This window comes from Lissotriton vulgaris, chromosome 4_1 (genome assembly GCF_964263255.1).
Source record: "Lissotriton vulgaris chromosome 4_1, aLisVul1.2, whole genome shotgun sequence".
NCBI classification, from domain to species: Eukaryota; Metazoa; Chordata; class Amphibia; order Caudata; family Salamandridae; genus Lissotriton; species Lissotriton vulgaris.
Window position 1 is genome coordinate 1390377120 of NC_141691.1, and position 16558 is coordinate 1390393677.

A 16558-nucleotide genomic window follows, 5' to 3' on the forward strand; every position below is an offset into this window, starting at 1 on the left:
GGTAATTCCCTTCATTGTCCCTGACATAGGAAATTATCCCTGCTAGAGTTTGACCTCATCTGGGTTCACACTGCTTTCATGAGTGTTGAGTACCAGATTTTCAATGGATTTCTGCAGAGATCTACACACGTGGAACCAGGAAATGTTTTTGATGAGGGAGCTTTCATAGGGATGTCTGCAGTATTTGGCCAGCAGTCAGCCGGCCTTTAACCTACCAACCGAGAAATTGTTTGAAAGCAGAGACACAGCGAGACGTAGGGTAATGCGACTTGTATGGATCTTGCCATGTTTGATTGCCCAGAATGCCCTGCAAATATCTTAGTATAGGCAAATAAATCAAAATGCGTACATCAAAAAGAAACATTTTGCAGCACCCCTGCTAAAAAGAGTACTCCACATGTATGGGTGGGTCTATGTTATGTTATGTTAAATTTTATTTATTCAGCGCACGTACGCCCATAGGCTTCATGGCGCTATCGAAAGTTGTGGGAGCGCAACATAACACCTAAGAGTGCATTAGTGCAAGGGCATGTGTTCCACCTTTTTAAGAGTAGGCTTGTCTAAACAGACATGTTTTAAAGGTTTGTCTAAAAATGAGAAGAGTGTCACTCTGTCTTAAAGATAGTGGAAGGGCGTTCCATAAAGAAGCGGCCAGATAATGAAAACCGCTAGCACCCTGACGTTTTTTCTTAAATGATGGAACCTTTAATAGTTCTTGATGGGCTAAACGAAGATTACGTGGAGGAGTGTATTTGCATACCAAATTCTTTATGAATTTTGGGCCCTTGCCCTGCAAGGCCTTAAAAATAATGCAACCGGCTTTAAATGCAACTCTCTGGGCTACCGGCAGCCAATGTAGATTTTCCATTACTGGCCTAATGGATTGCCTTTTAGGTTGTTTGCTTATGAGCCTGGCTGCCTGATTCTGGAAATACTGTAATCTCTTAAGCTGACCTACTGGAAGGCCTAAATACAAACTATTAGAAAAATCAAGTCGAGATAAAACCAAAGCAATGATCGCTTGAATTAGATCTGAATGAGTTAGGAAATGGGCAATTTTCTTTATTTTTCTCAGTTGGAAGAAACTGGATGAGACTACCGTGCCAATATGGCTTTTAAGCGACAGATCCTCGCTAACAGTTATCCCCAAGCTCTTTACTGTGTGGGATTTGGTGGGAGGGGTTCCCATGTCAGATGGCCAAAAGTGGGGTCCCCAACTGATTTCACTTTTCCCGGGCAAGATAAGTTCTGTCTTGCCCAGGTTGAGCTTAAGATGGTTCAAATTCATCCATCTCTGGATATGGGACATAGTTTTTTGAAATTCCGCCACTGCATCCGAGGAGTCCAATGAGAAAACAAGTTGCAGGTCATCTGCATAATTAAAAATTGTAACCTTGTGGCTTCTCAGAGAGTACAGTAGAGGGCGCAGGTATAAATTAAAAAGTAAAGGGGACAAAGACGATCCTTGCGGGACTCCGCAGATGGAAACAGTTTTTGGGGCTGTGAACGTCCCCAGTCTAACAGATTGAGAGCGTTCAGAGATGAAAGATTTCAGCCAGCTCAAGGCGGGACCCCTGAGGCTGGCCTGTTCGACACGGTTGACAAGAATGGAAAAGTCAACCGCGTCGAACGCGGCCGACAGATCCAGAAGCACCAATGCTTGATGAGCGTCTCTGTCTGCATTAGATCTCAGGGTATTCTGAACCTCCAGTATCACTGTCTTGGTCGAATGACATTGACGAAATCCGGCCTGATTCGGTTCCAGGTATTCTGTAGATTCGATAAAGTTTGACAGACAATTGGAGACATGGGCTTCCAGAATTTTTGACAGATAAGGTAGGAGAGAAATGTGCCTGTAATTTGTGAGATCATAAGGATCAATGCCAGGTTTTTTAGTTAAAGCGATCAACAAAGCGTGCTTGAACCCATTAGGTACCCTGCCTTGTGTAAGCGAGTCATTCAGTAAGGTGAGAATGCTTTGAGGAATGGCAAGTCCTATTTCTTTAAAAATATAGGGCGGGCATATATCATCAGGTGAACCAGATTTGACTCGGGTAAGAAGATCAGTTAAGGTTTTTAACTCAATGGGAGAAAAGGTATGTAGTGTAGAGATATTGTAAAATATATCATCTATTGGGATTGGGGTGGGAGAGCTAATTATGTTCTGTTTTATACTGATAATTTTTTCCCTGAAGAAATCGTTCAATGAATCACACAGTTTTTGAGTAGGGATTATAGGAGGAGCAGTTCTATCATCATTGCAGAGATTGTTAACTGTGTCAAATATCTCTTTAGATTTATTCACAGAGTTCATGATTTTAGATGAAAAGTAGTCAGTTTTATGTTGTAGGATAGTTTTTTGGTATATTTTCCTAGCTAAACAGTAAGTTTCTTTATCCTGTGGTAAATAGTTAGCTCTCCATTTCCTTTCTTTTTGTCTGATCTCAAGTTTTAATTTCTTCAATTCTGGAGTAAACCATTTGTGGGCTTCTCTCCCACGAGATCTAGGAAAGTTTACTAAAGGGGCATGGGAATCTGCAGCTTGATGTAGCCATTGTGAAAATATCTTTTCACTGGACTCTATATCCTCGCTTTGAGAGGGAAGGGTGGTGGCTAAAGTATTTAAAAATGCCGGTAAATCTAAAGATTTCGATTTCCGAATGTCTCTGCCAGCCTGTGGTCTAGATTTAGCAGTTCCATTAATTATAAATGAAAATCGTATAAAAAAGTGGTCTGACCAACTACAGGGGCATATAGAGGGCAGAGATAGAGACAAATTATTTGACCAAATTTGATCAAGACTATGGCCCTTCTGATGGGTGGGGAAATGTATGTGTTGTTTCAGATTAATGTCCTGTAGTAGGTCATTCAGTTCTGCTGCTGGGGGATCCAATGCCACATTGTCAAACCAGTAATTCAAGCCCCCAATTAGTATCAGTTTAGAGTAGTTAATAACATAAGAGGCCAATTGTTCTGCTAACAAGGAGGGAAACGTGGCCATACTCTGAGGGGGGCGGTAAAGTAGGATTATTAATAGCGCTCCGCTATCAGTGTCTAATTTGATGACAATATTTTCTGTGTTTGGAAGCAACAAGGGTGAGAGTTCTCGAAACTGGTGAGTTTTAAGAATAATAGCAGCTACTCCCCCCCATTTTCCCAGATGGGCGATTGGCTGCAAGAATATAATATTCTAAGGGGAGAGATGCAAGTATATCTGGTAGTGAATCGCTAGTAAGCTATGTTTCTGTTAAGAAAAGAATATCTGGTTTTTCATATGACAATAGAAGAACAATATCTACCTGATGTTTAATCCTTGATCGTGTGTTGAGATAGATACAACAAAATTTGGACAAAGGTTTGTTAAAAGTAGCATAGTCCGTACGTGATAAAATCATAGGTAAGGGATCAGCAATTGAAATGTCTTTGGCAATGCCAAACTGAGAAATACGAGTCAGAGTATGCGGAGATAGTGGCGGCCCCAGCTTGCCAGTGGGTCTCAGTGCAACTAGGTCAGAGGCAGAGTGGAAAATATTTAGTCCAGGGTCAGTGGCCACGGGTCCCAGACGCGTGTGGACGGGCGCAGACGGGCTTGCCTTAGGCGCGCCTTCGGCGCGCCAACGTCGCCCCCACTGCGCTCCCTAAGGCACATTGCGTTTTATGGGAGGGAGCCTCGGGCAACTGGACCGCTGACTCTGGTCCCAGTGCCCTTCAGGCTCCTCCCAATATGGCGCCCGCACTCCACCGGACCGGCACGAGTAGCCGGGGTGAGAGAGCCACCCTCCACACAATCGGCAGGAAAGCCGCGATGGACCGGGGCGGAGGGGAGCTCTGTGCAGCAGGTAGGAGCAGCTAAATGCAAGCTGGTATCAGCAGTGACTGCATGAGACAGGAATAGGCCAAAACTTTAACTGTGTGAAGACCACAGTGGCAGTGCACTGACTTCACAATGTCACAGTTTTGGCTTGTTCTTATCCCTGATGACAGATAGGCCACCCACACATGTGAGGTACTGTTTTTATCAGTAGAACTGTGGGAACACTGGATGGTGGTACCATAGCAGTTAATTTGAAATTCTCACCTTTCCCTCAGAAACGTGAATGAATTCTGTTTTTGAACTAAAGTTTGATGTTTTTAGAGAATTCTGGATAAGAAAAAAGTGGGCATTCACACAGACCAGACCACGCAGGACTTCTCTAGGTGTGGAGTATTCAAAAAAGTCTGGGATTACTAGTTTGCACTAGGTGTTTACTTATCCTGGGCCCTAAATACCAAAGCTGCCCACATCCCAAAAGACACCTCAACTCCAAGCATCTTTTTTCCACTTTCCATAGTGACATTTTCAGGCCTTTTCTGTCACAGGTGATAGGCAAGATGCCCCAGATGATAAGCCCACGCACACTTGTGAGGTACTCTTTCTCGGGTACAGATATCTGGACAGTGCACGGAAAAGGAGCCAGATACTTATTGGATTTTTTTCTGAGGCTAAGAAAAAAATTCAACCAGCATCTTGCTTTTTGCTGGAGCACATGCCTGTCAGCGCCCCAGAAAGGAGCAAGACATTGTTTTTATTTTTATTCTTATCACTAGCAGCCCGTCCCGACCTTGTCCGGGAGCAACAGGCTTCCCCGACCCCCGCCCGCCCCGACATTGTTCAGCAGCAGGGGCCCCCGCCTGGCCAGTCACCCGCCTGCCCTGACCCCCGCCTGCCCCGGCCCCCACCTGCCCTGACATGGTCCCCTTACCTCGGCCGCCTCTCCTCCCGCCTGTCCGCTGCTCGAACCGCCGCTGGCCTGTCCGCTGCTCCTCACGTCACCACTCCTCCCCTGCGCCATGTCTGCCGCTCCCTTACCTCAGCCGCCGCTCCTCCAGCCTGTCCGCTGCTCGCAACGCTGCTGGCCTGTCCGCTGCTCCTCACGTCACCGCTCCTCCCCCACGCCATGTCCGCCGCTCCTCGTCGCGTTCCTGGACGCCGCTCCTCCCGCGCTCCTGACGTGAGCACGCACGTCGCGGCCGGTGCTACTTCGGAGGGACTACTTTTTTTTTTTACTGTCAATTTTTTAAAGAACCTTTTTATTTTTATTTATATAGCCTATAACCATCTACACACTCTGACAATTCCAACGGTGTATCGGGTGTGTGGATTGGCGCTGTGGTTCCCGAGTTTACCCACCTCAAAGGCTGAAAGTTCTTCCTTTATTATAATAGTATAGATAGGCTAAGGAAAAACGTAATCAGTATCTGGCATCTATCTGGGCCACAAACCTATTTGTCTGTGGCCCAGATAGATCTGTATTTTTTGTTTTTTTACGATGAGAGATACTTTGGGTCAAATCTTTGGGACTGATCATCAACCCAAATCTCTGTATGGCTAAACTTGTTGCTCATGTGACTCAAAATGCATCCTTTCTACTCTGCCTTCTGAGTACGTTCACACCATTCATCCCATACCCAGACTTCAGGACAGCAGTGCAAGTATTAGAACTCTCTGGTCTCAACAGACGCCATGCATTGTTAGTGGGAGTCCCAAATCAACAGCAACACCTCTGAAAGACATTCTCCATTAACAACTTTTAGAATCACAAATGAACATTAATGTAGCCTCTGTAATTCATAAGACTCTTCACTTTAGCCTTTCAGCCTCTCACACTTCACATCATAGGAGAGGAAGGATTTCAAAGAGACTGATCATGTCTCCTCCTAAAAATTCCAACAACAAGAAAGCAAGACCTTAAACCAACTTTTTCTCGCTTATCCTCTAGATTGTGGAATCAGATCCAAGAATTCTTTAGGCTCAATTTAAATCTTCTACCCTTTAGAACGTTTTTAATAATCTCCCGTTCAATATACATTGACATCTGAAGACCGCCTTTGACCTCGTCCCCCGTGTAAAGCTTTGGCAGGTCCTGTACGAATTAGGCATCCCTCCTCTGATCCTTGATTTTATCAAACGCCTCCACGTGGATGATTATGCCAGAATCAGGTGGGGCTCACAGGGACAGTTGACAGAGAGGGTCGCGGTGAATAGGGGGGGCGCCAGGGTAGCGTGTTGCCTCCAACACTGTTTTCTCTCTTTGTGAATGGGGTGGTAGACCATTTAAGAGAGGATCCAGCGGATGCCCTCACCCTGGCCGTTGAGAAAACTCCTACCCTCCTATTTGCAGACGACACCCTCCTGATTTCTAAAATTCCGGGCGGCCTGCAAAAACTCCTAAACAGGTTTAGCTTGTTCTGTGCATCCCGGGTGTTGTCAATCAAACACCAGCAAAACAAAGCTAATGACACTATGCCCATCAAAACGTTTCAAAAATGGCATTACCCTTCATAACACCCCACTTGAGACTGTTGAGTCCTTCGATTATTTGGGAATCCGGGTCACCAATTCAATGAAGTGGAGTTCCCACATGGCCATGATGCTCCTCAACCATAAACGGGTGTCTGGGACTATTCTAGGAGAACAACAACTCTCTGTAAGTAGGCCAGTTGCCTCGGGCCTTCTGGTTTACGATGGTAAAGCGCTACCCTCGGCCCTTTACGGGTCCGAATTATGGGGCTTCGAAAATACCACCGATCTCCTCAGATCTGAAAATAAGTTTCTCAGAGGCTTAGTTTCTCTTCCTACTTCTACACCAACGAAGCCCCCTATACCAGGATATGGGTAGACGCTCTATTAAGGACATTGCACGCCTCCGCCCCGGGCTGTCATTAACATGAATCCTTAAACCAAAGCCCACAATCTTCCCCGCACCAACGCAGAGCATAGCTGCCAAGGTTTCAGATTGGTATGAGTGACATTTTCATATTTTCAGTGTTAATATGAGTGACATTTCAAAGACTATGAGTAACACTTTCTGGTGAGCAAAATCAAGCAATAAAGACGAGGGAAACACGTAAATATTAGCATTTACATCCATTTGAGCAATGGGAAACTCTAAGGGCCCCATTAGGATGGCGGGTGGATTGCCCCTGCCATGCTGGTGGTAGCCAACGCCGGCCTGGCGGGGGCAGTCCGTCCGCCATCCTTGCTGCATAGACCCCTGCCATATTAACATGGCTGGGGGGTCCGCGGCGGACAGAAAGACCGTCCGCCGCTTTTCTGCCCCGGTTGCCTTGCGACCGGGGTGGAAAAGGGTTTATATGGTAGCGGTGTCTATCAGACACCGCCAGCCGTATTAGTATGGTCTTCTTCAGATGTCTTTCCGTGGCGGCAATGCCGCCACGGAAAGGCATGCGGAGTCTTGTTTGGGGGCGCACATGGGGGGTACCTATGATACCCCCCAGCAGTTCCATGTGCAGCATGGCAGGCACCGCGCGGTGCCTGCCATGCTGCGTATGGAAGTGCACAGCATGCCTTCCTGCCATTGTGGCGGGCGGTGCTGAGTGCACCGCCCCCCACAATGGTAGGAATGCTGGATGCGCCCGCCACTGTGGCAGGCGCATCCTAATGCTGGCCCCGGGACCCCCGCCCTTATGGCGGGCGGTCCCTTTCACCGCTTGGATGACGGGCGGACAAAGTCCGCCCATCATCCTAATGACCCCCTAAGAGTCTCATCATAGGCCACAGGGTGAATTATTTCAAAAGGAAATATGCTCATCAAAAATATCAATAGCTGACTGAGCAGTTCTCCCTGATCCAGCGCACTACACACAACCTGCCGAGCCCTGCTGGCAGCAGTCACCTACACATCACCAGATGCAGCCTATCACTACAGGCTCTCCTCTGCTGGCTTAGTGACACTCGGCACGCTAAGAAGTTGACAGCCACCACAGTGGCTCTTACAGTCACCAGACCCTAAAAGTGTTGGTGGAAGTAACTGCTAACACAGTTTGAAAGCGTCAGTGACCAGAGTTCCCAGCTGTAACAGGGTAGGCGGCAGTTCAGATGGTGAATAAGACTGTCACCAGGCACGCCGTAAGAGCAAATTTTTATTAGCCTGATGGGTAACACCGCTCCGTCATGTTAGGAAGTGAACACCATGCTTTACAGTGAAAATTCTAATAAAACTTTAAACAAAGGTCACCGGTGTAATCCATCGGAATATACCTATGTGCCGGTGACCAGGGCAGACATGTGAAAGACATACACAAACATGAAGGCCATGTGGGGGCATGACACATATACAATAATATCAAACATATAAAGTGATCACTGCTGAGGGGGTCTGCTCTAATGCCCTCTCTCACTATGCTTACAAGTCATATGCAGGATTATCAATTTAGGCCTAAGAGATTACCTCACGGTGGCGAGCCTGAGCCAACGGCAATTGGCGGGCCATGGCCGCAACGATTTGTGCACTTCCGAGGCAATGCCTGGCCGCATTATGGCTCAGCTGTACATGCCTCCTCTTGGCTGTTGAGGAACCGGTCGGGTCCTGTCCTGGAACCACTTTACTGCAGTGCAAGCACAGAAGCTCTGCGCAGCTGCCATGATTATAAGAGTACAAGAGCACTCACTGCAATTCAAATCAGCCGCCTGTGCTGGTGAGCTCGAATCTCATCAACATTTACGCGGCAGCCTTAATTAACAGATTGCAACTTCCGCCACTCAGTGCTCGCAGTGCAGGTGGCAGATTCTCATTGGGCACTGATTCCTGTCGTAATTCCACGCGTTAGGGTCATTCATGTTTAACATTGTAGCAGTGCAGCAGCTAGAGCTGCAAGCTGCTGAGTCACCCCCTTAGCCTGCTAGGAACAGCGCACACTGTGCACTGCTACAGCTTTCAAAGACACTAGAGTGCATTATAACAGGCTCCGGCTTGACAACTGTGGAGGCGCTATAATGCGTGACTATGCATTTCAGTGCGGTGATGCTAAGTATCACGCCTGTTGCGTGATACTTAGCAGGGCTGGCAGAGTTCCTTAACCTGAAAGAGAACTCCCCTGTGACTTGAGCAGGTATCTTTGTGGTGTGTGGCAGATGGTACTTTATTCCATATAGTGCTCCAATCTCAGGTATTCAGATTTGCAATGTCTTCATTCATGCAACTTCATCCAAAAGCAAGATAATAAAAAGTCAACAGAATTGTCTTATTTAAGTTTAGACATCCATTTTAGAATTGTGTTTCTAAAGTGATAAATCACTAAAAGTTGCTATGTCATTATTTTAAAAGGCTTCCAGACTTCGATGCAGCGCAAGTGACGCTTTCGCCCAGTGGTTAAGCTTTGCCAAATTCATTCATGTAGCAACTGGAGTAACGAATATATCAAGAGAGATTTTTAAAAAAGTTCTTTATCTACCTTCCACCATTGCACTAAGATTTTCTATCAAGCATTGGTGACGTATAAAGGTAATGGTATTTGTCGCAATCTATCATCGTGTGACTATAAATGTTTTTGTTGGATGCTCAGCTAAATCTATGTCCTGATGATTACTATGTATTCATAACAAAGGTTGAAATGCAGTCGATGCAACTGTGGCCGCAATTAATGAAGGACGCATTGTCCTGTTTGTTGTGGTTTCAGTATTGTTCTGAAACTCCTTCCTCTATGTAATCCCTTCTGTTCGCCACCTGTCTGGTCTTGTATTTTATAGCAAATGTTATGTGTACTAGTATACAATCCTGAGCACAATGTTATAAACTTGTTTTTATCTATATATTGAATAAAAGTTGCATACTTTTCTAAATATTTCTTATAGGGGCCTTTCTCTTGTTCTTCTATTTTTCACTTTTTTATGTGTGCACATATGCTCTTCGTCTTAAATAATTGATTATTGCTAGTATTTGTTTGTACAATTGTAATTTCTCAATACCTTGAACCGTTGTCTGGACTAAATATTGTTTTCAAAATAGCAACAACTTCGAGGTTTGCACTAAATACAACATAAATTGCCCTCAACTGCTGTGAGTGCAGTGTGTTTGAAAACATTTATGGGGATATGGTAGTGAGCATGCGTTTTTGTGTAGAGAGCTAACATTTATAATATAATCAGAAGATAGTGGTGCTCTAAAGAGGTATTTATTTTCTTTTAGTAAAAATGTGTCTATTTCCTGGCTGTGCCCTTCACCTTTTTGAACTTGAGGTTTTGACACATTGCGCCACATGGGATTTGTACTCCATACAGGGGTGACGCTATAAGTAGTGCAGCAAGTGCAGTTGCACTGGGTGCCAGTGATCTTAGAGGTCCAGTGCACCCAAATGATGGCTGCACTTTACAGTCCAGCCAGTTGACTTTACATCCCATTTACCTTGCCGGGAAAGAAACCATTGGCTTTTTATAAACTGTTCTTATCTTAGATCAGCCTTGTTCTAGGTGCCTTTGAGTTTGGAGGGGCGCCATGTTCTTCCAGTTTCCAGCACAGCCACTGGTGTTTATCATTTATTATTCTATCGATGCTGATGGCCTTCCTGCTCTGGCTTTGTAATATCTTCTGTAAGCTTTGCCACCTTTGACCGTGTGATCCTGAGTGCCAGGCCCTAAGATATCGGTTTCATTAGTACTGTCTCTGAAAATGAAAACATCCTGCCTGAGCTGACTGGAGCCTTTCAGTCCCTGTCTGTCCACACGACGCACCTGCTGAACTTCTTCCTTTAGCTGCACTAACACTGATGGACTGCCTGGTAATAGTAAACTTTGTTGTGTTTGCAGGCCACATGGCTGCATGCACGTGTGCACTACTACTGACCTTTTGGTGCCGGGGAGGTAGCCAAGTCAGCCTGCGCTAGGCAGCACAAACAAAACACAGTCCAATAGCCAGCCCGGTCCCAGCAAAGCATAACAGCACTCCCATTGACTGATGTGCGCCGCCTACAACCTCACAAAATATTTGACTCTACAAAGCATTAAAACAGGTAATACACTCAGCTTTTTAGTAAGCTGATTTGCATGACAATCTTTTTACATGCGGTAATGTGACTTAAAATGTCTTAGTGTAACGCGGGATGTGTGACGCTTGGCAGGGCTGGAAAGCGCGGCTGCGAGAGCAATTGTGGGCTCTTGTTTAAGTATTTATGTTAATCACAGCCCCTTCACGAGCTGTGATTAACATGAATACTTAAACAAAAGCCCACATGCCTTTGAAAATCTTAACTACTGACCTTTTTAAATTTGCGATATTCTTGTAAAATTTGATCATGGATAGTCTGAAAAAAAATGTAAAAGCTTTTTTCCGCATAAACATGATAGGGGCCACATTCTTTGATATCTATGCTTATGGAAAATGCGCCACGTTGGTGCGAATCTGCCTTAAGCCCCTTAAAGTGGGTTGTTGGGCCCGATTCACAGAATTAACTTAAGACAAAATCCTAAACTTACTACCATTTTGGTATTCACAGAATACACTTACTCATTTTGGTATTCACTGAAGACACTTACTCATTTCGGTATTCACAGAAGTTAGGAGTCCTAACTTCAGGACTCCTAAATGCCTGCTGTGAATGCCGAAAGTCTTAAAGTTAGGATTTTTCTCAGTTTAGGAGTAGTAAAGTCAGGACTCCTAACTTCAGAACTCCTGAACTGAGAAAACCCCTAACTTTAAGACTTTCGGTTTTCACAAAAGGCATTTAGGAGTCCTAAAGTTAGGAGTCCTAACTTTACTACTCCTAAACTGAGAAAAATCCTAACTTTAAGACTTTCGGTATTCTCAGAAGGCATTTAGGAGTCCTAAAGTTAGGAGTCTTAACTTTACTACTCCTAAACTGAGAAAAACTGAGCACTTGCTATGTGTTGCCCTACAACACCACCACCAGTATTGTTGGGTTTTCTTTCCCCTCTTTCACCCTGAAAACAGATTTACTGCTGGCCTTCACAGGAGTAATTTAATCAACTTTTTTGGGAGTGGGAAGCTACCAACAAAAGGGCTATGTTGATCCACAAACCTGTGAGTTTGATGGTGTTCACCATCTTTTTACTGATATTCTGTCTTGGAATGCTCATATTCAGCCTCTTTGATGAGATGTACTCATATTTCGAGTTCTGCCTGAATTGTAAGTGCAAGCGATTTATGGGTGGCAAAATCCTGCCATATCCTATTCTGTGAAACATGAAAAAGATTTTGACCCCCTACGCTGACAATCCCGTGGTGCTGGTAGGGCTGGGCGGGCCTCGCACGCGCGTGGGAGCTCGGAGCTGCACTAAGTGACTGCAACAGCAAACTCGGCTAGCCAGCCAATACCTGTGGTGGGACGCTCTTTTGGAAACTCGAGACCCGCGGTGAAGGGGAGACCTGCGGGGACACCAGTGTAACTGGTTGCCCAGCCACATACCTGCTGGAGGCGGGACCTGGTGCATATGCCCCCGGCCATCATGAGTGAGTACTGAGCACTGTCTCGAGGAGGACAAGTCAGGTGAGAGTGCCTGGGACACACTATCTCGCATTGGGGGATTGAAGGGAGTCTGACCCCTACTGAAAGGAGAAGCTGTGAGAGAGGGCTTCCCCAGTCTTCATCGACATGCCCCTTGATAGTTTCCTGGACTTTTAGCGCACCTGGGAGGGAACTGCCTGCCTACGCTGACTGTTGGGATAGCGGGCTTGGCAGGACTCTACAGGCACGAGGTGCTACATGGCGCTTGAGGGGGTGAGATTGTGACAAGGCACCTGCGGGGAGCGGAGCATCTGACTGCTGGGAGTGTGATGTACTACAAAAATAACTACCAATAGCTCCTATATAGTTTACCAAAATATTCAGTCAGTTGGCAGTGAAGAAAAATCTATCGTTTATTAACACAAGATACTCTATAGAGGGGCCTCTCTGTCGTCACCCAGCCAGTGCGCAGAGGAAAGACTGCCGGTTCATAGTCAATACATGGCATATATACCTTTATCATGAAGCATGAGATCACCGTACATGGAAAGATACTGATTGACACTGAAACTAGAAGGAAAGACCATATGTGGCACACAAGGCTAGTTTGGAAGTCTGCTTCTACTATTATTGGGGAGGGTCAGAAGGGGTGACTCCCTTTCGTCTCGGTGCCTGGGAGCGCAGGCACGGAGCCTTCAGTAATGCGCTTATCACCTCTGAAGCCAGATGCAACCTTGGGTCTCAGGATCTCAGGAAGAAGAAAAAATAGTGTGCATTCAGCTGCTCCTTAGAACTCAACTAGCAAGGGCCTACTGACTACTGGAGGGGAGCAAGTGACCGCAGCTGAATCTAATGGGTGTACAAACAAAATGGCGTTTGTCTAGCTTTCAGTTCGTATTAAAGACATAAAGAAAGACAACAGGTAGAGGCTGCTTAACTAACAAAAGAAAACGATAACTAATAGTGGAGGTTACACAAACAAATAGATACATCATGCTAAAAAAAGATTACTGTGATTACAGGAAAATGTTTAGCATGAGGTAGGTACCTAAAAAGATCAGTCCTCGAAAATACCCTCATCAATTTGTATCATATCTCGTATTTCTTGCTGAACCATTTGGGCTGTGACCACAGCAGGGAAGGCTTCATCACAGAGGAAGTAATTTTTGTTGCACAATAAGAGCAACGGGCAGGCCCACAATGTATACAAAGACAGCAGGTAAACATAACTCCTACTATGCCAGCTAATATCATCAGAATCTCCCAAAACCACACAGATAGGGACCAAGTACCTATATCAGCATGTACTTCAGAAGCCAGATGGTGTAACCTCTGAATAGCTAAATGAACAGATGGGGCGGATTCCGGGATGTATACACAGCAGGAGCTGCCGATCATGCGGCAAGCTCATCCCCGATCTGCTAAGATAACGCCTAACACCATCCGATTTTGAAGCGAGACGAGTCTTGCAGCCTGAAGCTCTACAGTCAAATTAGTTAGCATACCTGCTGTGGTATGTATTACTCTTTCAACTACCCTAGAGAGGTGCCTTACTTCTTTGCTAGTAATAATGGGACCCCAGATAGGAAATACTCCTTTCACAATGTCAATAAAGTGCTGTTCAGGAGTATCAGTGTGATCTATTTCAGTGGTATCAATCTCTCTTTTCCTGTACCACAGGCAGACCTTGCCCATCCAATCGATGATCCTTATGATAATTGGAAGGTGCTATATAAACTGGTGGATACAAAAAGGACAAATAGCAGCGACCTGCCCACCCTCGGGGACGCCAAGTATAAGCGTTTTCACCGCATACAAAATAAACATTTGGAGATGTCAACAAAGGTGGGCTACTAAAAGTGCACAGTTGATAGGTATAGTTACACTGACTGCCTACTACTGAAATATGTTCAGCACCTTCTACACAAAATACAGAGGTACTATTCAATATAGGTACTGGAATGGCCTTGTCATCAGTAACATTTCGATCTTGAAACTGCTGGTAATACTGAGTAAAATTAAATTCCGCAAAGTCTAATATCTCACTCTGCAGCCATGTAATGTTTTCATATTCAGTGTACAGATTCATACAAGCATTTGGATCAAGCGACCCCTCCCTATTGTTTCCCTGTGGGTCGAACCCCTGATGTACTTCAATATAGGCTAAAATCATCTTGTAATCCCTTTCATAATATCGAGATGTGTTTACCGTGAAATGCATATACATCATCAACAACAATTTAAACCAAGCTTCACAGCTTCCTAGATACGATAAAGGTAACGAAATGAAGAGATCATGTCTATGCATTACTGACGGTAGAAGGCCACAAACCCAACAATTTGATGCATTGGTAGCACTGTGAGTCTGATGCAACATTTCAACAAATACATTCTTAGTATAGGTCTGACATTGCCTTTCTTTATGTGGGGCCAAAGTGAAAAAGAAATGCTCGGGTGGTGGGGTAGTGGTTCCTAATACAGTGTGCATGGGATGACAAAATTCTAAGTATACAAATACACTCATTACTATAATCAAGAAGACTGCAATAGTAATCACAAAGCTACTTTTACATGTGTAGTCCAAGAAGAAAACATAGGTACATAAGTAGGCATATATCGAGGAGCATGGGGGCGTTCCTCCTCGGGAATAAAATGACCAAAGGGATAATTCCTAACTAAAAGGTCAAACTATGCTGAGGGAACGCAGTCCAACCTGCCAGAGGGTGCTTCTTTCCTGTGTCCATCTAGAGCCTCACAGGCAGGCTCCTATCGTTCATCATAAGAGAAACAAATCCTTGCGTCGAGAATTTTCCACTAGCAACTTAGAAAGGAATTTTACAACCTGGGCCCTTTTCCTGCATGTAGTTCAGTCCTTCTCTCTGAACAGAGCAACGTAATGTTCCACACTCTCAACAGGTTCAGTCCAGTGTCTCGCTCATCACCCCAGATTAATTCTAGCAAACCCTATTACTCAAGTCTTTCCCTATCTCCTACCATCTTCCTCTGGGGTACCGCGTCGTTTTCTGGGCCTCAGGTTGTATCGAGCATGACCAGGCACTTCCTAATCGGTGATGATGCATTCGTAGCAATTGACTTATCATGAACCTCTCCCATAACAATGAGGGCAACAGAATCTGGGGCAATTTCTGGTGTAGATGGTGAAGCTCCTTCCGTGCCCAATGCTCCTTCTCCTTGCCCTTCTTCAATTTCCTGGGCGTCCAAAAAAGGAACAAAACAAGGAGCTTGCTCACTTTCCTGGGTCAGAATTCCTTCCTGATTTTGTTGATCCAAAGGAAGCGGGAGAGGCACACGTTTCAGATGGGAAACATGTATCCAATGTTTCCTGCCGTTCACCTTCACCGCGGTCCGCGTAGCCAACAGGATTTGGACGGGTTCGGTCCACCTAGGCTCCAAGCTGGATTTCCGCTGATAATTCCGCACCAGTACCCATTGTCCAGGTTCCAGACGATGTCCAGGACCCTCCGGCAGGGGCTGCCATACGGCTGAAACCTGTTGATGGATAGAACGGAGGTCTTTGGTCAAAGCATACAAATAGTCTGTCATCATAGGATAATCAATTTCTCCCAAATTTCTAGGTCGTGGAATGCCCCAAATATTAGCTGGCCGTCCAAATATAACCTCCTATGGTGACAATCCTGATTGAGAATGGGGGATAATGCGTAGGGACATTAAGGCTAAGGGCAACGCGTCAGGCCATTTCAGCCAGTATTCTCTTGAATTTTTGCCAATTTAAACTTCAAACTTCCATTATATTTTTCCACCAACCCTGCTGACTGGGGATGTCGAGCAGCATGAACTTTTTGTTTTATATGTAATCCATTGCAAATATGTTTGATCAGCTCAGCATTAAAGTGACCCCGTTATCTGTCCATATCACCCTAGGTAATCCGTATCGGGGGAAAAACCCTTTTATCAAGGCTTTGGCTGTTGCTAGAGCAGTGTTTTCTTTGGTGGGGTAGTCTCCAACCCATTTACTAAAAGCATAAACCAAACATAATTCAAATTGTTCACCCGTTCTAATTATATATAGTCCATCTGGAGCACTTCAAATGGTAAAGATGGGGGTGCAAAATGTCCACTGAGAACAGGTTCCCGCCCCCCTGGATTGTGTCGTAGGCAGACCATACAATGCTGGACTAAATGGGCCGCAGTTTTGGAAATATTAGGATTATTCCAAACTGGGTCTAACAAAGCACAGATACCTTTCGCTCCAACATGTGCTGTTCCATGAGCTATGGTCACTACAGCGTTAACTAGTGCATTGGGAAGCATCCATCTCTGTTTTTCACTCAGATCA